General features: G+C 35.5%; 1 non-coding gene across 1 annotated transcript; it reads right to left on the reverse strand.

Moving 5' to 3' along the window:
* Positions 1–2,224: 2,224 nt before the first annotated feature.
* LOC124898343 lies at positions 2,225–2,359 on the reverse strand. Its single transcript, XR_007055315.1, has one exon. It is a non-coding gene; the product is annotated as a small nucleolar RNA Z247 (small nucleolar RNA).
* Positions 2,360–19,356: the final 16,997 nt, after the last annotated feature.

Below are 19,356 nucleotides of genomic sequence, written 5' to 3' on the forward strand. Positions count from 1 at the left end.
AGACTTATAATTCTCAATGGAGCCACTAGGATTGAGTTTTAACTTAAAAATCCAATTTGCATCCCACAACATTCTTTACCGTGAAGGATGGAACAAGGGACCAAGTACCATTTTGCAAGAGGGCATTGTACTCTTCTTGCATAGCCATTTTTGATCTTTGTTGGCTTGGGTAAAATAGGTAGGTTCAGGTGAAAGGGTAAAAGGAGGCAAAGGATATTTTATGGCAATGTAAGCTTAGGGAAGTTGTGATTTGGTTTTACTCTTAGTGGCCATAGAATGAGGTACAAAGAATGTGGTCAGAGCAGCCGGTGGTTGAGAATTATGAGCAACGATAGGAGTATCAATAGGTATTGGAAGATCAACAGTAAGGTTAATAGCAGGTATGGAAGAAGGAGACAAATCGGATGGGACCGAAAAATACATCGGTGAGCTTGTCGATGGACTTGGTGAAGAAGGATTTGATGAGTTTAACCATAGAAATGGTGAGGCAACAGATGCTACAGAACTATTATGGGTAGAAGTGATAGGCGAAGAAGAATTACAAGGAGCAATGATGGGTAACAAGGTCATGACAGTAGAGTTGGAAATCGGTGCTCTATTTGAAGTTGAAGATAAACTAGCAAAAGAAAATTGTAACTCATCAAAAACCACATGCCGAGAGATATATATTCAGCCACTAGGGATATGCAAACACTAATATCCTTTATGATTTCCACTATACCCCAAGAAAATACATTTTACGGATCGGAAGTCTAGTTTGTGAGAATTATAGGAACGAAAGAATGGGAAACATGCGCAGCCAAAATTTTTCATAAAATGGTAACCAGGAATTTGTTTGAACAACTTCTCATAAGGTGAAACATTATTGAGCGAGGGTGTTGGGATACGATTTATAGTGTAAACGACAGTAGCAAAAGCATAATCCTAAAAGGTGAGAGGAAGGGATGCATGTGCGAGAAATGTTAAACTCATTTTAACAATCTGATGATGTTTTCTTTCGGAAGTACCATTTTATTCATGGGTATAGGGACAAGATAAGTGATGAACGATCCCCTCTTGAGGAAAAAAGTTGGATAATTTCCTATATTCGCCACCCCAATCATATTGTACCACTTTTATATGACGCTCAAAGAACTTCTCGACCTGAGTTTTAAATTATAAAAATATTGTATAAACTTTAATTTTGGAATTCATAGGAAATAGCCATGTAAATTTGCTAAAGTCATCAATAAAAGAAATATAATAACAGAATTTATTACTAGCCAATTATGGAGCAGGACCCCATACATCACTATGGATTAAATCAAGGGGAAAACTAGCACTAGAACTAGAATTAGAAAATGGCAATTTGTGACTCTTGCCATATTGGCAAGAAGAACAAACATTAGATTGAGGACTAGATTTGACCGGTAAAGAAAGACTCCTAATAACACTATTGACTACTCATAGAGACGAGTGACCTAAACGACTATGCCATAGATCAAAAGATAACTTGGAGACATGGAAAACCTGTGATTTATTTGAGAAAGAAGGCTGGTCGAGTAACTGGGTTGCAAGGAGACGATGAAGGCCATGCTCAAGAGTCCCGCGTAGTAGTACTTTCCCGGTTGCCCGATCTTTCACAAGACAAAAATAAGGATGAAACTCAAATATAACATCATTATCAGAAGTGAACTTTGCTACACTAAGCAAATTCTTAGTAATTTTGGGCACCAATAATACATTAGATAAATGTAAAGGTCGACTAACTGTAGGTAAGATAGCATTACCAAAGTGAGAAATTGTCAAACCTGTGTTACTAACAATATGAATTTGATCATTTCTCATATACTCTCCTCGTACCGCCATATTCTACATATCGTTAGTTAAATGATGAGTAGCCCCAGAATTCGGATACTAATTCGAGTCTTCAGTAGTAGAAGATTATGCAATAAGAGTAACCATGTGCGATTTGGAAAGAGATTGATAGGCATGGTCAAAACAATGGTAGCAAACTAAGGCAGAGTGACCAAATTTATGGCAAACTTGTCATTGATTTTGGTTGGATGAGTTGGCATTGCGACCTCAACCTCATCCTCGTCCAGATCTGCCACCATAAGTCTGATTGTTATTGACATTAGTAGGCTTCTTTAAGGAGTTATCATTCTTAGTATTGTTGGACTGTCAGTAGACAAGTTGGCTTGGCTTAATCTTTGTTCTGTACTTGTCATCTGCTCCAAACGATACTCTTAACTTAAGAGCAAGCCATGAAAATCGGCTAATGAAATTAACTCAGCCCTAGTAGTGATTGAGACAACCACAACATCATATTCTTATCCAAGTCCTCCAAGAATATATAAGAAAAGATCATCATCAGTGATCGGGTGTACCGCAACCGCGAGATTATCAGCACAAGTCTTCATCTTTTGAAGATAGTCTACCATGGACGAGTTTCCTTTCTTTGTGGTTTGTAATTGCAACCTTAGTTGCATTATCCTAGCCTTGGATTGTGATGAAAACATCATCTCAAGTGCTTGCCAAACAGCCTGAGATATTATACAACCAAATACTTGGGCTAAAATCCCTTCGGTGAGGGTTGAAAGAATCCAACTCAATAAAATTTGGTCTTGTTTGATCCATAAATTGTATGCTAGGTTGATAACCACATCAGTTGAGGTTGCTTCAGATGAGCTATTTAGAGTGAACTTTAGAGGGCACTTATGTGTACCATCCATATATCCCTCGAGTTAGTTACCCCTTATAATTGGGAGAATTTGTGATTTCCACACAATATAGTTATAGCGGTCTAATTTGAGAAGATGAGACTGATTAACGTGGGTTGTGAGCTATAAAAAATTCTGGGAAGGGATTTGCGAGGTGATACTGGTAATTAAGGGAAGTGCCATTGTGTGACGTGAGTCTTCGCAAGGCTTTCTTGGGTTCAAAGTATATGAAAAAGTGTGAATGAAAAAATGGAGGAAAATGTGGAGAAAGGAGACAACAATGTACAAAGTGTACTCCCAAATTGGAAAGTTCACTCTTTCTCCCACGTTGGTGGAAGAAGAGAACTTGTGAGTGTTTAAAATAAGGAACACTTACTCCATATGGTAAGTGAGGCAAGAAATAAGAGATGGCTCGCGCCATCATCGTCGTCGCTCGCTCGGCTCGGCTTTGTATTTGGATTCAGATTCAAATTCGAATTTGGATTTGTCAAATGATCGATCGATAAGATCTATCTTTTTGGACAAAATTTATTCAACAGAAATTTAATCCAAAGGGAAAGTAAAAACGCAATAAATTTTTTTGTATTTTGATTCTCCAGTTATATGCATGCATGGCACTGTTTCTAACTGATACTTCTGAGAGATGCACTGTTTTGAAGTGATGCTACAGAAGGATGCAATCCTTCAACGAAATGACATACTAATTTATAAAAAGGTCTGCTTGTTCAGAAAAGATGCAATCTTTGGACGAACAGACATGATTTTCAGGAAAGGTCACACCTTTTAAGTGAACCATTGCCACTTTTCAGAAGAGGCATATGAAGGCTATATAAACCTGCTTTCATCCAGGTTTAGATACAAAATTTTTTCTGAAATAAAAACTTTCTTCTTATCTTAAAAACATTCTGTGTGATCAATCAAACTGATAAATGAGTTCGTAGAATCCAATAATTTGAGGCACCGCTAATGTTTGAATTGTAGGCCATTTTATCTTGGGAGGAAGATTCCATAACCTCAGGTACAGTGAGGGGAATTATTCCTTAAGGACACTCCATGAAGTCGGAGGAATTGGCCTTAAATTTCGTTTCATCTATTTTCTAGAATCTAACACAGTTCTTGGATAGATTATTAAGTAATCTTGTGTTGAAGGTATTAAAGAACTTCAAAGGTGTTCTTATTTATACATGAACTATTGTTGAAGTTGGTGTTGTAATTATACAGATTCTTGCGCCCAAAACTACATAAAATAACAATCTTAAGGAATAATCTTTTGCAGAAGCTGTATTGCTTATTTTTGGAGATTAAAGCTTTAAACTTTCTACTCTATTTGAACTTAACTAGTGATTTGAACACATAAAATCTTCATTACAAGTTAAAGATCATTCGGTTGATGATTGAAAGTCATAAAAACTTCATCATTAACTAGAAACAAGAAGAAGAGTTTAAAGTTGCTTAACTTTATAAATAGTATTCTGAAAATACTAAATTTTATTGTCTTGTGGTGACAGGAAAAACGACTGGCGAAAGTGAAATGCAAGATGTGGCTATGACTATGGGGGCAACTAGTATTGCCTTAACAAGTCGAGCAAATGCTCCGCAACCAATGACACCTGTAGAGAAGCCCAAAAAATTTGCGGGCATTGACTTTAAGCGATGGCAGCAAAAGATGTTCTTCTACCTCACAACACTGTGTCTTCAAAGGTTCACTAGTGAGGATGCTTCTGAGGTTCCCGAGGGAACCTCGGACAAAGAGCGTTTCATAATTGTAGAGGCTTGGAAACACTCGAACTTCCTTTGCAGAAATTATATCTTGATTGGTCTCCAAGACGACCTCTATAATGTTTACAGTGGAACTATGACTTCAAAAGAATTGTGGGGGGCACCAGAACGCAACTTGGTGGGGAATCCTCGCGAGTGGTGGATGGATTCTGGTGCCACCCGCTATGTTTTTGTCAATAAAGAGTTGTTTTAGTCATTTGCTCCGGCTCAAGTAGAAGAAATAATCTACATGGCTAACTCTGTTACACCTCAGGTAGAAGGAACAGGAAAAGTGGGCTTGCCAATGACTTCAAGAAAGGTCTTGACACTTAACAATGTCTTGTATGTTTCGGAGTTACGTAGGAACTTAATTTCTGTTTCACTTCTACACAAGAACGGATTCAACTGTGTAACCATTTTTGAAAAAATTGTAATTATCAAAGGATAAGCGTATGTAGGAAAAGGTTATCTCACCGAGGGCCTTTATAAGATGAATGTAATGAATGTTGAAATCAATAAAAATTTAAATTCTTCTTACTCTCTTGAGTCTTATAATTTGTGGCATGAATGTTTAGGCCATGTTAATTATAAAACGTTACGAAAACTGATTAACTTAGAGGTTTTGCTAAACTTTGAGTGCAATAAATCAAACTGTCAAATGTGTGTTGAATCAAAGTATGCAAATCATCCTTATAAGTCCATTGAAAGGAATTCCAATCGCTTAGACTTAATACACACTAACATTAGTAATATGAAGTCAACACCATCACATGGTGGAAAAAAGTATTTCATAGCTTTTATTGATGATTGCACTAGATACTGTTACACCTACTTGCTAAATAGTAAGGATGAAATAATATATGCGTTTAGGTAATACAAAACTAAAGTAGAAAATCAGTTAGAGAAAAAGATAAAAATGATAAGAAATGATGGGAGCAGAGAATATGAATCTCCCTTCACCAAAATATGTGTAGAGAATGGAATTGTCCATCAAACTATGGTCCCATATTCACCTCAATCTAACGAAATTGCGGAAAGAAAAAAATGAACTTTGAAGGAAATAATGAATGTCTTTGTCACACTCCTTTTTTTCTCTCGAAGAGATCAAATCGAAGAGTTTTTCCAATTAAAGTGACGGTATTAAATAGGGATTATTTTATTTATAGAGTCGCCACTTGAAATTGACTTATGGTGTTTCAAGTCACCTTTTTGAATCCCCAATCAAAAGGAAATGACTCTCATTTGGTCTACGAAAATAGAAGATTGGGTAAGAAATTCTGTTGACCGAGAAGAAGGTGTTAGGCACCCCTCGAGTCCCGTGGTTCTAGTACGGTCGCTTTTATTCACTTATCTTGACTTAAATTATCTTGATAAATTGTCTTAAGGCCTAATTTTGCTCATTTTTAATATCTAAAATTTATCTAAAACTCTCAAATTAACTTAATATATTTATATAATGATAAACTAATATAATAATTTTTAAATAATTAAAATTTGAACAGAGCTTTACATATAACGCAGAATAAATATCAAACCCAAAAATAAAAGTACGCTACTCTTTATTTTTTGAGATGCGATAGTGACTATGAGATTTACCAGCCGGAGAGGGAAGGGCATCGCCGGTAATAAATATTCTGGCCAGATCTGATGAAAAAAAAAAAAAGAAAGGCGGCGGCCGTGGGGTTTGCCAGATCTTGTTTAAATCGGAAGAAGCGCGCAGGCTAGCTGGGGTAGGGGTGTGACGGCGTAGAGAGGAAAAGGGAAAGAGGAGAGGCGCCGGCGTTGTTTCGGCGCTAGCAGGGGTGGAGAAAATGTTGGTTGGATGTGTTTTGTCGGCTAGTGATGGCTGGCGGCGGCTGACGGTTGGTTTCCAGCTAGATTCGGCCGGTGACGGTGCTGGGTGGATTTGGATTGATTTTTGGGTGCTACTGGCAGATCTGACTTGGAGTATTTTTCGGCGAGACTCGTCGTCGGAAGAGTAATAGCAATGGTGATGGAATATCTAATCACTGTTTTTTATATATTTTCTAGCAAAAAAAAAATGTTTCTTCGATTCAAAACTTTTTTCATTCTTATTGAATCAAAACTCAAATTTTTACTGTTTATTTATTAATTTTTTCTCCTCTGATTTTCATTATTTTTTATAATGTGTGTACGCGCATGATATTATATGCATGTGTTTTTGGATGGGTGTGTATGCTCTCTGTGTATGTGAAAAAGTGGATTGATATAAATAAATTACTGTGTACGTAATTTTACTTTGTTTTTAACATATACAGCTAAAAAATAAGGGAATACTTTTCTTTGTTAAAAGTAACAAACTCACGTAATAACAATTCATGAAATCACTTAATCATTTTTATTTATGCTTCTCACTATAACATCTATAAAATAAATGTTACATTATTAAATAAGAACCTGCTGATGAAGCAATAGATCGTCATCGAAACTCGAACAGAAACTCAAAACTTAACTTCACACTCTTCTCTTTTTTTTATCTGATTTTTTTATGCTTTATTTTGATGTTTTTCACTGTCTGAATTTTGTCAATATCTGATGTCGGTGTCAAAGTTTGTAGAAGAAATCCTTAAATAAAGGATTTAGGGGGGGAAAACTTTTTTTTTGGGGGGGGGAGGGGGGGATAGAGATAGGATTCAAAATTTAAATTAATTATTATTTTTATTTTAATAGAAGATAATAATAATAAATAAATATAATTATAATAACTAAATAAAAGTAATAATTATAAATATAAATATAAGAAAATAATATTTAAAACTACTAACTTATTTATTTAAAAAGAAACATATTTTTTTAAAAAAAATTTGTGTTATTTTCAAAAATTGGAATAAAATAAATAATATCCTAAAATTAACTTTATTTAGTTATTTATATTTTTTTAACTAAAAATTTATTAAAAATAAGAATTAAAATAATATCAAATCAAATATAAATATTTTAATATCGAAAAATATATATATTACACTCAGGGAGGGTCAAAAATCACGTGTCTACAGTCTTACTTATAAGTTCCGATTTACCGCAAAAACTTATAGGGGGAGGCTATCCTTACAGCCAATCGTATACTCAATAGAGTTCCCCATAGTAAGACACAATCAATTCCTTATGAAAAATGGAAAGGAAGGAAACCCAACTTGAAATATTTCAAAGTGTGGGGGTGTCTAGCAAACGTCCAAGTTCCTATGCCTAAAAGGGTTAAGCTAGGACCTAAGATGGTGGATTGTGTGTTCATAGGATATGCTAAAAGTAGTAAACCATGTAGGTTTTTGGTTCATAAATCCGAAAATCTAGATATAAATAAAAATATGGTAATTGAATCAGATAATGCTAAATTCTATGAAAACATTTGCCCGTATAAAACTAGACATGAACAGTTTAGTAGAGGATCTAAACGACCTAGTGCCTAGTGAGAATGTAAATAATGAAGAGAATCCAATAAGTAGTACACATCAAAGAACTTCTACTACGTTTGGATCAGATTTTGTAATATTTCTCTTAGAAAATGAGCCACAAACGTTTAAAGAAGAGTTGTCGTCGTCAGACTCATCCATTTAGAAAAAGACAGTCAATAGTGAGATTGATTCAATCTTAAAAAACTATATGTGGGAATTGGTTGATCTTCCTAAAGGAAATAAATCTTTAGGTTCTAAATGGATCTTCAAAAGAAAAATGAAAGCGGATGGTACTATTGTCAAATACAAGGCAAGACTTGTAGTAAAAGGCTTCAATAAAAAAGAAGGCCTTGATTACATTGATACATATGCGCCAGTAACGAGGATAGTATCGATTTGAATGTTAATTGCCTTAGCTGCGGTATATGGTCTTGAAATCCATCAAATGGATGTGAAAAATGCATTCTTAAATGGAGAATTAGAGGAAGAAATTTACATGGAACAACCTGAGGGTTTTGTAGTTCCAGGAAAGGAGAATAAGGTGTGTAAAGTTATTAAGTCATTGTATGGACTAAAGCAAGCACCTAAATAATGGCATGCGAAGTTTGACCAAACCATGTTGTCAAGCGGGTTCAAAATAAATGAATGTGATAAACGTGTTTATATTAAAGACACTCCAAATCACCAAGTCATTGTGTGTTTATATGTAGATGATATGTTGAGCGTTAGTAGAAATATTTCTGACATAAATGCAATGAAATAAATGCTCGAGAGCAAGTTTGATATGAAAAACCTTTGAGTTGCGGATGTTATGTTAGGTATAAGAATCCATAGAACTCCACAAAGGTTGGCATTATCACAGTCTTATTATATCGAAAAGGTACTTGACAAATTCAAGTATATGGAATTCGCTATTGCCAAGACTCCATTAGATGTGAACTTTGCACTTAAAAAAATGAAGGTGAAAGTGACTCACAATTGGAGTACGCAAGAGTATTAGGATGTTTAATATATATAATGAACTGCACACGACCAGATATAGCATGTGATATTAGTAAATTGAGTTGGTACACGAGTAATTCTAACAAAACTCATTGGATGGCAATGAAAAGAGTTTTGGGGTATCTTAAATACACTCAAGACTATGATTTGCATTATAATAAATATCCCGCGGTACTTGAAGGATATAGTGATGCAAATTGGATCACTGTATCGAAAAAAGTAAAATCCACGAGTGGATATGTATTTACTATCAATAGAGGTGCATACTCTTGGAAATCATCCAAATAGACATGTATTGCTCGCTCTGTAATGGAATTTGAATTTATCGTATTAGATAAAGTCGGTGAAGAAGCAGAATGGCTCTGGAATTTCTTGGAAGATATTCCTTATTGGCCCAAACCAGTGGCACCATTATGTATACATTATGATAGCCAAGCGGCAATAGGTAGGGTAGGGAGCATGATATACAACAGTAAATCTCATCACATATAATGGAGACATAATACCGTTAGGGAACTTCTCTCCAATGGAATTATCACTATTGACTATATTAAATAAAAGGATAATATGTCGGATCCACTTACAAAAGGCCTATCTAGAGAAGGAGTAGAAAGGACATCCAAGAGAATGGGTATAAGGCCTAGGACAAGTCAGCATGGCGGTAACTCTACCTAGCAGACTGGAGATCCCAAGAAATAGGTTCAAGGAGATCAAAGAAAGTTGTGTCTAACAGGTTCAACATTGTCAAATTACCCAACCCATTCTCATGATGTAGACAATATTTAGTAAACAAGGATAAGACTTAAGGTGAAAAGTCTTTTAATGATTATCTAAATTTGGCAGATTTGACCAAATAGTTTAATCTATAGGATAGAACGTATAGAAATCACCTATGTGAGGGCGAAGTGGAAGCATTTTCAAGGATAATGTTAGTAAAGGCCTATTTTCTAAGCTCTCATGAAACTGGGATGTGTTCATGGCTGAAAAGAACAAAACTGTTAGAACCATAAACAGTAAAAGGCTGATTGTATGACATGTGTTGTCTAGGTGTACAATAAGGATCTACAATTCAAAGATATCAAATCTACCAATTGACCAAGTGCATCCGATACATGTTTACTACGAAAAGTTCAAAGGAAAACCTACTTATCCAGATGCAATCAGTCTTTGCTTGATGATCACATATTTTTTCGTAAAAAATTTATGAAAATAGTCATTTTCCATTCATGTGGGGGATTGTTGGGTTCAAAGTATATGAAAAACTGTGAATGAAAAAATGAAGGAAAAATGGTGGAGAAGGGAGACACCAATTTAGAAAGTGTACTCCCAAATTGAAAAGTTTACTCTTTCTCCTACATTGGTAGAAGAAGATAACTTGTGAGTATTTAAAATAAGGAACACTTACTCCACATGGTAAGTGAGACAAGAAATAAGAGATTCCTCGCGCCATCGTCGTCGTCACTCTCTCAGCTCGTCTTCAAATTCGGATTCGGATTTGTCAAATGATCGATCGATGAGATCTATCTTTTTGGTCAAAATTTATTCGGCAGAAATTTAATCCAAAGGGAAAGTAAAAATGCAGTAAATTTTTTTGTGTTTTGATCCTCCAGTTATATGCATGCAAGGCACTGTTTCGAACTGATGCTTCTGAGAGATACACTATTTCAAACTGATGCTTCAGAAGGATACAATCCTTCAACTAAATGATACATTGATTCATGAAATGGTCTGCCTGTTCAGAAAAGATGCAATCTTTGGACGAACAGACATGATTTTTCAGGAAAGGTCACACCTTTTAAGTGAACCATTGCCACTTTTCAGAAGAGGCATATGAAGGCTATATAAACCTGCTTTCATCCACAGGTTTAGATACAAAATTTTTTCTGAAATAAAAACTCTCTTTTTGTCTTAAAAACATTCTGTGTGATCAATCAAACTGTTGAGTGAGTTCGTAGAATCCAACAATTTGAGGTACCGCTATTGTTCGAATTGTAGCCATGTTATCCTGGGAGAAATATTCCATAACCTCAGGTACAGTGAGGGGAATTATTCCTTAAGGACACTCCATGAAGTTGTGGGACTTGGCCTTAAATTCTGTTTCATCTATTTTCTAAAATCTAACACACTTCTTAGATAGATTATTGAGTAATCTTGTGTTGACGGTGTTAAAGAACTTCAAAGGTGTTCTTGTTTACACATGAACTATTGTTGAAGTTGGTGTTGCAATTATATAGATTCTTGTACCCAAAACTACATAAAATAACAGGCCTTGACACCATGAAAAGGTTTTCACTCAATTATATTCAGAGAGAGGTTTTGGCTCAATATAACAAGATGTTATGCATAGTATAGTTGAACACAAACTCTCTAAGAGATAAACTATACAGGTCTAATCAAATATAAATACATAATATATGACTATTATGGTGTCCTAACAGAGAGATATTTCATTGACATGATTTTGCTGAAAGACAAAAATTCATTATTTAAGTATTATGATATATATGACAAGATGTTGAAGGATAATATCTCTCATTTCAATTTTACCAATTCATTTTTTGAGAGTGACAGATCGAAGACAGTCACCGGCATAAAGAAGAAATGAAGTTGTAGGTTGTAGTTTTAGTTGGTTGCATGGGGTGTATCTATCTTTTTGGGATTTTTTTTTGTAATGAATTAGATAGTTTAAGTTTGTTTTGATGTTTTTTATTCTGATTATGTTCTTTGACATTGGTGTCTGCATTCATGTATGCGTATGTGTAAGCACCGTAATATTATGAATGAAATCAGTTATCTTTACAAATATGTTTGAAAATTTTTATTTTTATGATTCGAAAAAATTTGATTTATGACTAAATGAAATGAAATATTGATTAACTTTTTACCGTATTTTATTGTTACATAACTGATACAATTGGAAAGAGACGAACTCAATCTTAGCAATGCACCCGCAATAAGAAGATCTTCTGACAAGAAGCATAAATAAACCTAAAGAGGTACCTACTGTAGACAAGTAATTTTGTCCCTCTTAAAAACCTAATTTATTCATTTTTTACCTCGTGTTGTCATACACTCTCACCCACGTGATTATCCCTCTATAAAATAAAAAAATAACAACCCTTAACAAATTATCTTGTTTTATTTATCCTAACAACCTACCTCTATCCCACTCCCTACTCACCCCCCACCCCTTACCCCAACCCACATCACCCTAATCCATTTCTCTCTCGTATTTTTTCTTCTTTCCCATAACAAAATTACACATACTACAAAAAGAAATGAGGGCCCACAGGGAATATTTCCCTCATAGAATACACACTCTCTCACATATAGATCATCATCATCTTCACATAAAATGGGGGGTCTATTTTGTTTCTTTGAATTCACGTACTACAACACTGAACACAGAGCTATCCCTCAAAAATTGGTCTTCATCGTCACTCACCTCACACACTCTCACAGACCCGATATACACATGAAAGAATAACAACATACTCACTGAAACACGGGCACACAACAATACGTCATTCCATTCTTATATTCCACATACACAGCTTCACCTTACTGCTACAGAATTCAACACATAGCAACAACAAAAAAAACCCTTTTCTTCTTTGCAATACCATAAACATACCCCATACAAAAATCATACACACAGAGAGAGAATCCAAAAAAATAAAAACACAAAACGAGTAGAGATTAGGAAGTAGATTTAGAGGGATTGGAGATGGAAAGAGAGAGGTCAGAGACTGGCGAGTCCTTGCCTGAATCTCACCAAAAATGAGTCATCCATCGCCAGACCATTGGAGAAACCCATTCTCCATCTTTATCTCTCCATTAATAACCGAAAATTCCCAGTTCCCCACAAACTCCAAAATTGTGACCAAACCTCCCTTCTTCATCACGGGCTAAAGCTCACCGGAGCTCCGATGAGGTGAAAACCACGACATAGCTTTGTCTATGGTCTAATAGTTACCGAGAATTATACAAGAGTTAGGTCAATTATCATGCATTTGTTCTAATTTTTTTATGCAAAAACAGTAAAGGAAGTTGGTTTGCTTGTATCGAGGTCTGAATCAGGAGTTTTCGGGTCTAGTTCTATCACCCAATTGCATGATTTGCACAATAAAGCTCGATTTGAGGTCCAATTCTACCTCGTTCTCATTTTGATATCATTATATACGCATGATTGGTTTGTGTGAAGTATGATATAATACTTGGGTTATATCAATTTGTTTGTTTGGTTTCATTGATAATGATTGTGGACTGTTAAAGTAGTGATCATGAATTGTTGGAATTTTGAGAATTAATTTGGGGCTCGAATTGAAAAATTGCTAAAGTGAATTAGGATTAATTTGATTTATTGTTGTTTTGATTCATTGACGCCGTCGATAGTGATAGTGCCATGATAGGTCGAGTTGGGTAGGTAAAAGGTAGGTTGGGTAGGCAAAGTTTAGTTTAGGATCTGTGATTGTTGAATGATGAAATGTTTGTGGAGTGGTTTTGATTTATGCATTGGGATCTATTGTATTCATTTGAACGGGGAATGCCCCGAGGGATTTGTATTTATTTATCCAGGGAATGCCCCAAAGTATCATGTACTTAAAGATGGCATACGATCAAGGCTCGGAACGTCAGGTGGAGAAAGCAATGGATCATAGTTAGGATTAGCCTAGAATAGAGTAGGTTTATATTTTTGCATTTTTTATTTAGGGACTATATAATTGGACTGAACACTAAATTTTGGATTATTTTGTTTTATTTTGCTTGATTGATTATTTTGCGTAATTTGTTTGGTTTATACATTTGTAGTGTCAAATTAGCCGATATGCTCCACCAAGCGATCGTGGTCGAACCACGGGATCGAGGGGTGCCTAAAACCTTCCCCTCGGTTAACAGAATTCCTTATCCAGAATTTCTATTCGCGGATCAGTTTTAAAAAGTCAAATTATTTCAAAAAGGATTCTCCAAACGTGACTTGGCACACCGAATTATGACAAGTGGCGAATCTGAATAAAAAATGTAAATAATCCTTTTTTCGAAATAAATTTTCATCTTTTGTCACTTGGATAGTAAAAACCCTTTTCGAACCTTAAAATCTAATTCTTTTGGGAGTTAAAAAAAGGGGTGTGATAGCTCTGACGTCTCTGCTGGGGATTTTTCAGAATTCGAGCTTATTTTTGAAGTTGTATCAGCTTAGTTTGTCATTATGGATGTATAAACATTGTTTATATTATCATATATTGTTTATTTTATCATTGTTGAGTGCTACGTTTTACAGTTTTTCTCTTATGTGTTACCGCTTTATATCTGGCATCATGTGCATAACCCGAGTCAATTCTTTCTGCAACAAGTCTCGGAGTGTATGTTGTGTATACGACCTATAGTTGAGTCACCCTTATTTTATGAGGGGGAACCGTAGGGTTGTATGGAGTAGGTGGACAGCTAAAGCAATCTACTATCGACCATACTCTCCCCCGAACAGCCTTGTTAGTGGACTCTAGTGTAGTTCAGCCTTTAGGTCATGTTTATCTGCATCATACTGAGACCTAGAGGGACCCACGTGGCCCTTTGTAGAAGACTCACCCCTAAAGCATCCCTGTGTACTAAATGTCGCATCTTTGAGGGTAACGTGGTCATTTGATGAACTGATTTGGGGAAAAGCATGTGCTAGAAATAAAGAAGTTGTAGGCAAGAAAAAAAAGAGAAAAAGAAAAGGCGAATGAAGAAAAAAAGTTTCATAGTTGTTTAGAGTTTTGTACTCATTTTTTTTTCAAAAATCAAAAACATCAAAAAGATTTAATTTTTTTTGTTTCTTTAGCAAGCATTCTCAATTCGAAAAGTTAAAGAAAAGATTTTTTCTCAATAGGAGCGGAAAAGAAAATTTTAAAAAAAGTGATAGAAGTTTTTTACATTTCATAGAACGAAAATACCAAAAAGATTTTTCCTTCATAGTTGTTGATGTCAATGTTATGTGAAATGTCTAATTAAAAAACCAAAAAATATTTTTATTAACATTGTTCATCGTTCGTTTTGGTCGTCTCTTAAGTTAGGTCAGTTGGTTATGTAATCTTTAATTGTCCAATCTGGATGAACTACGCACCCATGATTCTCCTCTTTCGGGATGTGAGATACGTAGGCAACCTATTGTTGGTTCGGGGATCTTATTTTAAAAAATTGAAAAAATATTTCCTTCACTCTTCATTTAGAGTAGGTGTTCCATATACATCTTTAAAAGAAAACTACAAAAAGATTTTCCTTTAATAGGTTCAAGTTTCATGTTCACATGAAATTCAAAAATCGAAAACCTAAAAAGATGTTTCTTTGATCATAGGTTTCATTTTGTATAGGGATGTTAAACCTGAAAAATTCAAAAAAAATTTCGTCAATTATTTTAACAATTTGTTGTTTTCTTTTCTTCTTAAAGTTTCAAGAAAAAGAGTTTAATTGGCCATTTTGGAAAGACTTCACGAACTACGCACACCTGATTCTCCTCTTTCGGGAGTGAGATACGTAGGCGCCCTTCTTGGGTTCGGTGATCTTTTCTAAAAGAAAAAAAGGTTTTGAAGAAAAAGTGTTGAATTCTAACATCTTTGCTATCTCTTGTTCAGTTAGTTTAAGGTGGTTGGTTTATAGTATTTGGCTGGTCCTCCATATTGCACCAAGTCACAGAGAAAGTTATGACCAACAAAGATATTGAGTTTTTTGTCACTGATCAGATAGGGAGTTCGGGTAATGAGAATTTAGGAGCTAATGAAGAGATTCGAAAATTAAGGCAACAAATGATAGAAATGCATTGAGCTTGGGCTAATGGGTTGCCAGCCCCTCTATTTCCCGCTGATAATCTGAAATATCTTTCTAGCTTGTCTCCAGTGTCACATACATAGTTTCCTATTTTTGTTGACACACCAGAACATGCATCAGGACCTGCTCTGGGGCAACACTATCCAAACACTTCTAATATTCATTTCCTCACTCCTCAACACAAAGCTATCACATGCTCGGCTCCACCCACTGTTCAAATTTTTGCAGCACCACCCCCACTCGAAGCTCCTACTTTAGAGGTTTATCCATAAGGTGTACTCCCCACGCTGCGAGAGAGCCTATAATGAATATTTTTGCTAATCAACATCATGCTATTGAGCCCATATTTAAGTCGACTAATCCTTATGGCTATACTCACCCGCCTGAACTTTCTCTTACCACTGAGAGGCCTGTTATAACAGAAGAACAAGAGAAAATGACCAAAAAATTGAGAAGTTTGGAATTGGCTATGAATGACCTCCAGGGACTTGGGGGGTACAAAAGTGTCTCATATAAAGATCTGTGCATGTTTCCAGGGGTTCATCTTCCTTTTGGTTTTAAAATGCCAAAGTTTGAGAAGTATAATGGACATGGCAATCCTGTAGCACATTTAAGATGTTATTGTAACCAACTAAGGGGTGCGGGGGGGGGGGGGGGGGGGGGGGGAGAATTACTCATGGCATATTTCGGTGAGAGTCTTTCAGGCCTAGCTTCAGAATGGTTTGTTGACCAAGACATCGACAAGTAGATTAGTTGGAATGACCTAGCTAATGAATTTATGAAACAATTCTAATATAATATGGAGTTGATTCCTGATGAGAATTCTCTAACTAATATAAAGAAAAAGAGTATTGAACCTTTCAGAGAATATGCAATTAGATGGCGTGAACAAGCTGCTAGGGTGAAACCACCAATGAAAGAAAGTAAGATAGTGGAGGTGTTTATTCAAGCGCAAGATGAAATAGATTATCAACACTTGTTACCTGTATTAGGCAAGCCATTTATTGAGGTCCTCAAAATGGGAGAGATGATAGAGGATGAAATCAAGACTGGTCGCATTGTGAGTTTTGCAACATTGAAAGCAACTACTCAAGCAATTTAAAAGGGTCCAAGAAGTGTTAGGGAGAAAAAAAGAATGAGGGAGATGCATCCGCTATTGTAGTTGGACAGTGGGCACGGTCAAGAAGACCACGTCGTCATCACACTCAGGCTCAAGCTCAAGTTCATGACCAAGATCTACAGAATCACTCCCAGAATCCATTATACTCTATTCTCCCACCTTTATATCCAATATACAATGCACAACCATATGTTCAATCCCTTCCGTACCCACAATGGTGTGCACCAACTTCACAGAGTCATCTTCCATCTCCACAAACATACCAAAGATCTTCTAGGCCAGATTTTTGGTCCAAGCCAAACAATGAAATAAGGGAGAAGTCAAGGGATAGCTTCACACCAATTGGAGATTCGTATGAAAGTTTATTCCAAAGATTGGTATAACAGGGCATGATCACTCTTTTCCTTGGTATACTCCTGACCTATATTCAAGAAGTTTTGATCCTAATGTACGATGTTCATATTATTCTGATGTTTAGGGTCACAGTATTGAAGATTGTCATGCTTTAAAAAGAGAAATTGAAAAGATGATTCAAGATAAATCAATTATGGTGCAGAACATTGACAGTGAGGAAAGCTCTAGTCATACTGATATGTAAATCAGTGCCTAAGATGTCTGGCTAAGCAATTAAGAAGTCACCCTTCTCCCTACTAGGAAGAGGCATGGTAGTTTTTTTAATTTTATTTTCTATTGTCCTAATTATTTCAGGGTTGTAGTTCGGGATCTATCATATTTCGTCCTTTTGTCATTTATGTTCAAACCCTTCTATCTTTTGTTTCAACTAAATGTAGTGTCCCATTTTTCTCTGTTTTAAATATGTGTTGTTTGTTTGTTTTCTTTACATAGTATATCTTATGTTGATTCTAGTGATATGACATGCTAGTAAACTTTTCAGCCAGATCTTAAAATCCAGTTTAAGCATGAACATTGAATCAGAGGGTTAAAGTTAGAAAAAAAGCATAAAAAAAAATAGGTAGAGTGCAGAGATATTTGGTGACAAGTTGAAGCCTTTTTTGAAAATTAAGGCAATTATTTGAGAATCACAAGAATAACTTGGTCATCAATTGAAAAACATTGCTCAATTAGGTCAAATAGTGGATGTGTAATCCCGAGGAACAGAAAAATCAACTTCATGAAAGCATGAGTCATTCGACGTGAGGAATGTACAACAAAAATGGAGTGATATATTGAACAAAGTACAAGAGTAGTGACGCACAGACTCAGTTAAAGTTAATACTTAAAAAATGTTGCAAATGATATTCATCTCTCACTTTCATTTTGCATGATATGCACTTGCATTTTCAAGGATTGACATGACGAAGACATTTTATTCTGCTATCCAAACATCATGTCATCCTTTTACCCCATTTGAGCTTTAATCCTATTTTCTTTCATACCCCTCTTTTGGAATCAAGATAGAGTCAGCAAAGCTCAAAAGAAAAGTGTCGAGCAAAACAATAGAGTCAAAAAATTTTAAAAAACAAAAAAATATGTCCAAAAAGAAAAAAAAAGAATGTCAAGACAAATAGAGTCAGAAAAATCCAAAGAGCAAAAAGTGTCAATAAAAGACAAATCAGATCAAAAGAAAAAACAAGCTGCCAGAACCACGCGTGACCTAATTCTCCTCTCTCAGGGTTGAGATACGTAGGCTGCCCTACTTTGGGCTCGGTCCAACTAAATAAACAATTTAGAATTACCCGGTCAAAAGAAAATGGGTCATGAGTTAATCCTCATTGTTGGAGTCGATTCCAACAGTTGTAAGTCCCACCCCACTTCAAGTGTCGTTTGGGTCCCATGCCATCCTTTCTTTCTAACCATATCCAAAAGCTAAATTACAACCAAAGAAAGACCTTCAGATCAATCTTTGAGAGTGTTAAGGCTAAGCATGCAATGGATGTGATGACACATTTTAGGAACTATTCATCCTCCTCAGCATAAGAAATCAGGAGAGAAATAAAAATGAGAGATTCTTATTGGTGAAAACCCTTACGGGCACCATAAGGCGATGGTAAGTTGAGACAGATAAAAATGAGAGAGTTTTATTGGTGAAAATCCTCACGGACACCATAAGGCGATGGCGAGTTGAGAGAAAAATGAGAGAAGCTTGTTGGCAAAAATCCTTCAATGTGCCACTAGCCGAATGAGCTCTTCAAAAGCAATGGGTTCAAGCAACAACTCAGTTTCATGGCCATTAACTCAAGAACAATTGGTGGAAAGTTTGGATGGAAAGATCATGCAGCTTGATCCAAAATGCATGGAATAATCATTAGAGTTGACTATCATTTCCAAATAAAGTTTTTATTTCTTTATTTCAAATGGGGACATTCATTGTCTTTTCTTTCTTCTCTTTATTTTTATTTTATTTTCTTTAGTCAGTTGTCCAAATAAAATTATTGTCATTTTTTCTCTTGTCTTGGAGTCAAGTCCATGTCAAAACAAGTAAGAAAAGATTTAAAAATTGGCTACCAGCTTCTTCAATTGTGTAAAGCAAGACAAAAGGTCAACACATGAAAGAGACATGATTGTGAGCCGAAATAAGACATGTAGAAAGTTTTGT

The sequence above is a fragment of the Capsicum annuum genome, chromosome 4 (genome assembly GCF_002878395.1).
Source record: "Capsicum annuum cultivar UCD-10X-F1 chromosome 4, UCD10Xv1.1, whole genome shotgun sequence".
Classification (NCBI taxonomy): Eukaryota; Viridiplantae; Streptophyta; class Magnoliopsida; order Solanales; family Solanaceae; genus Capsicum; species Capsicum annuum.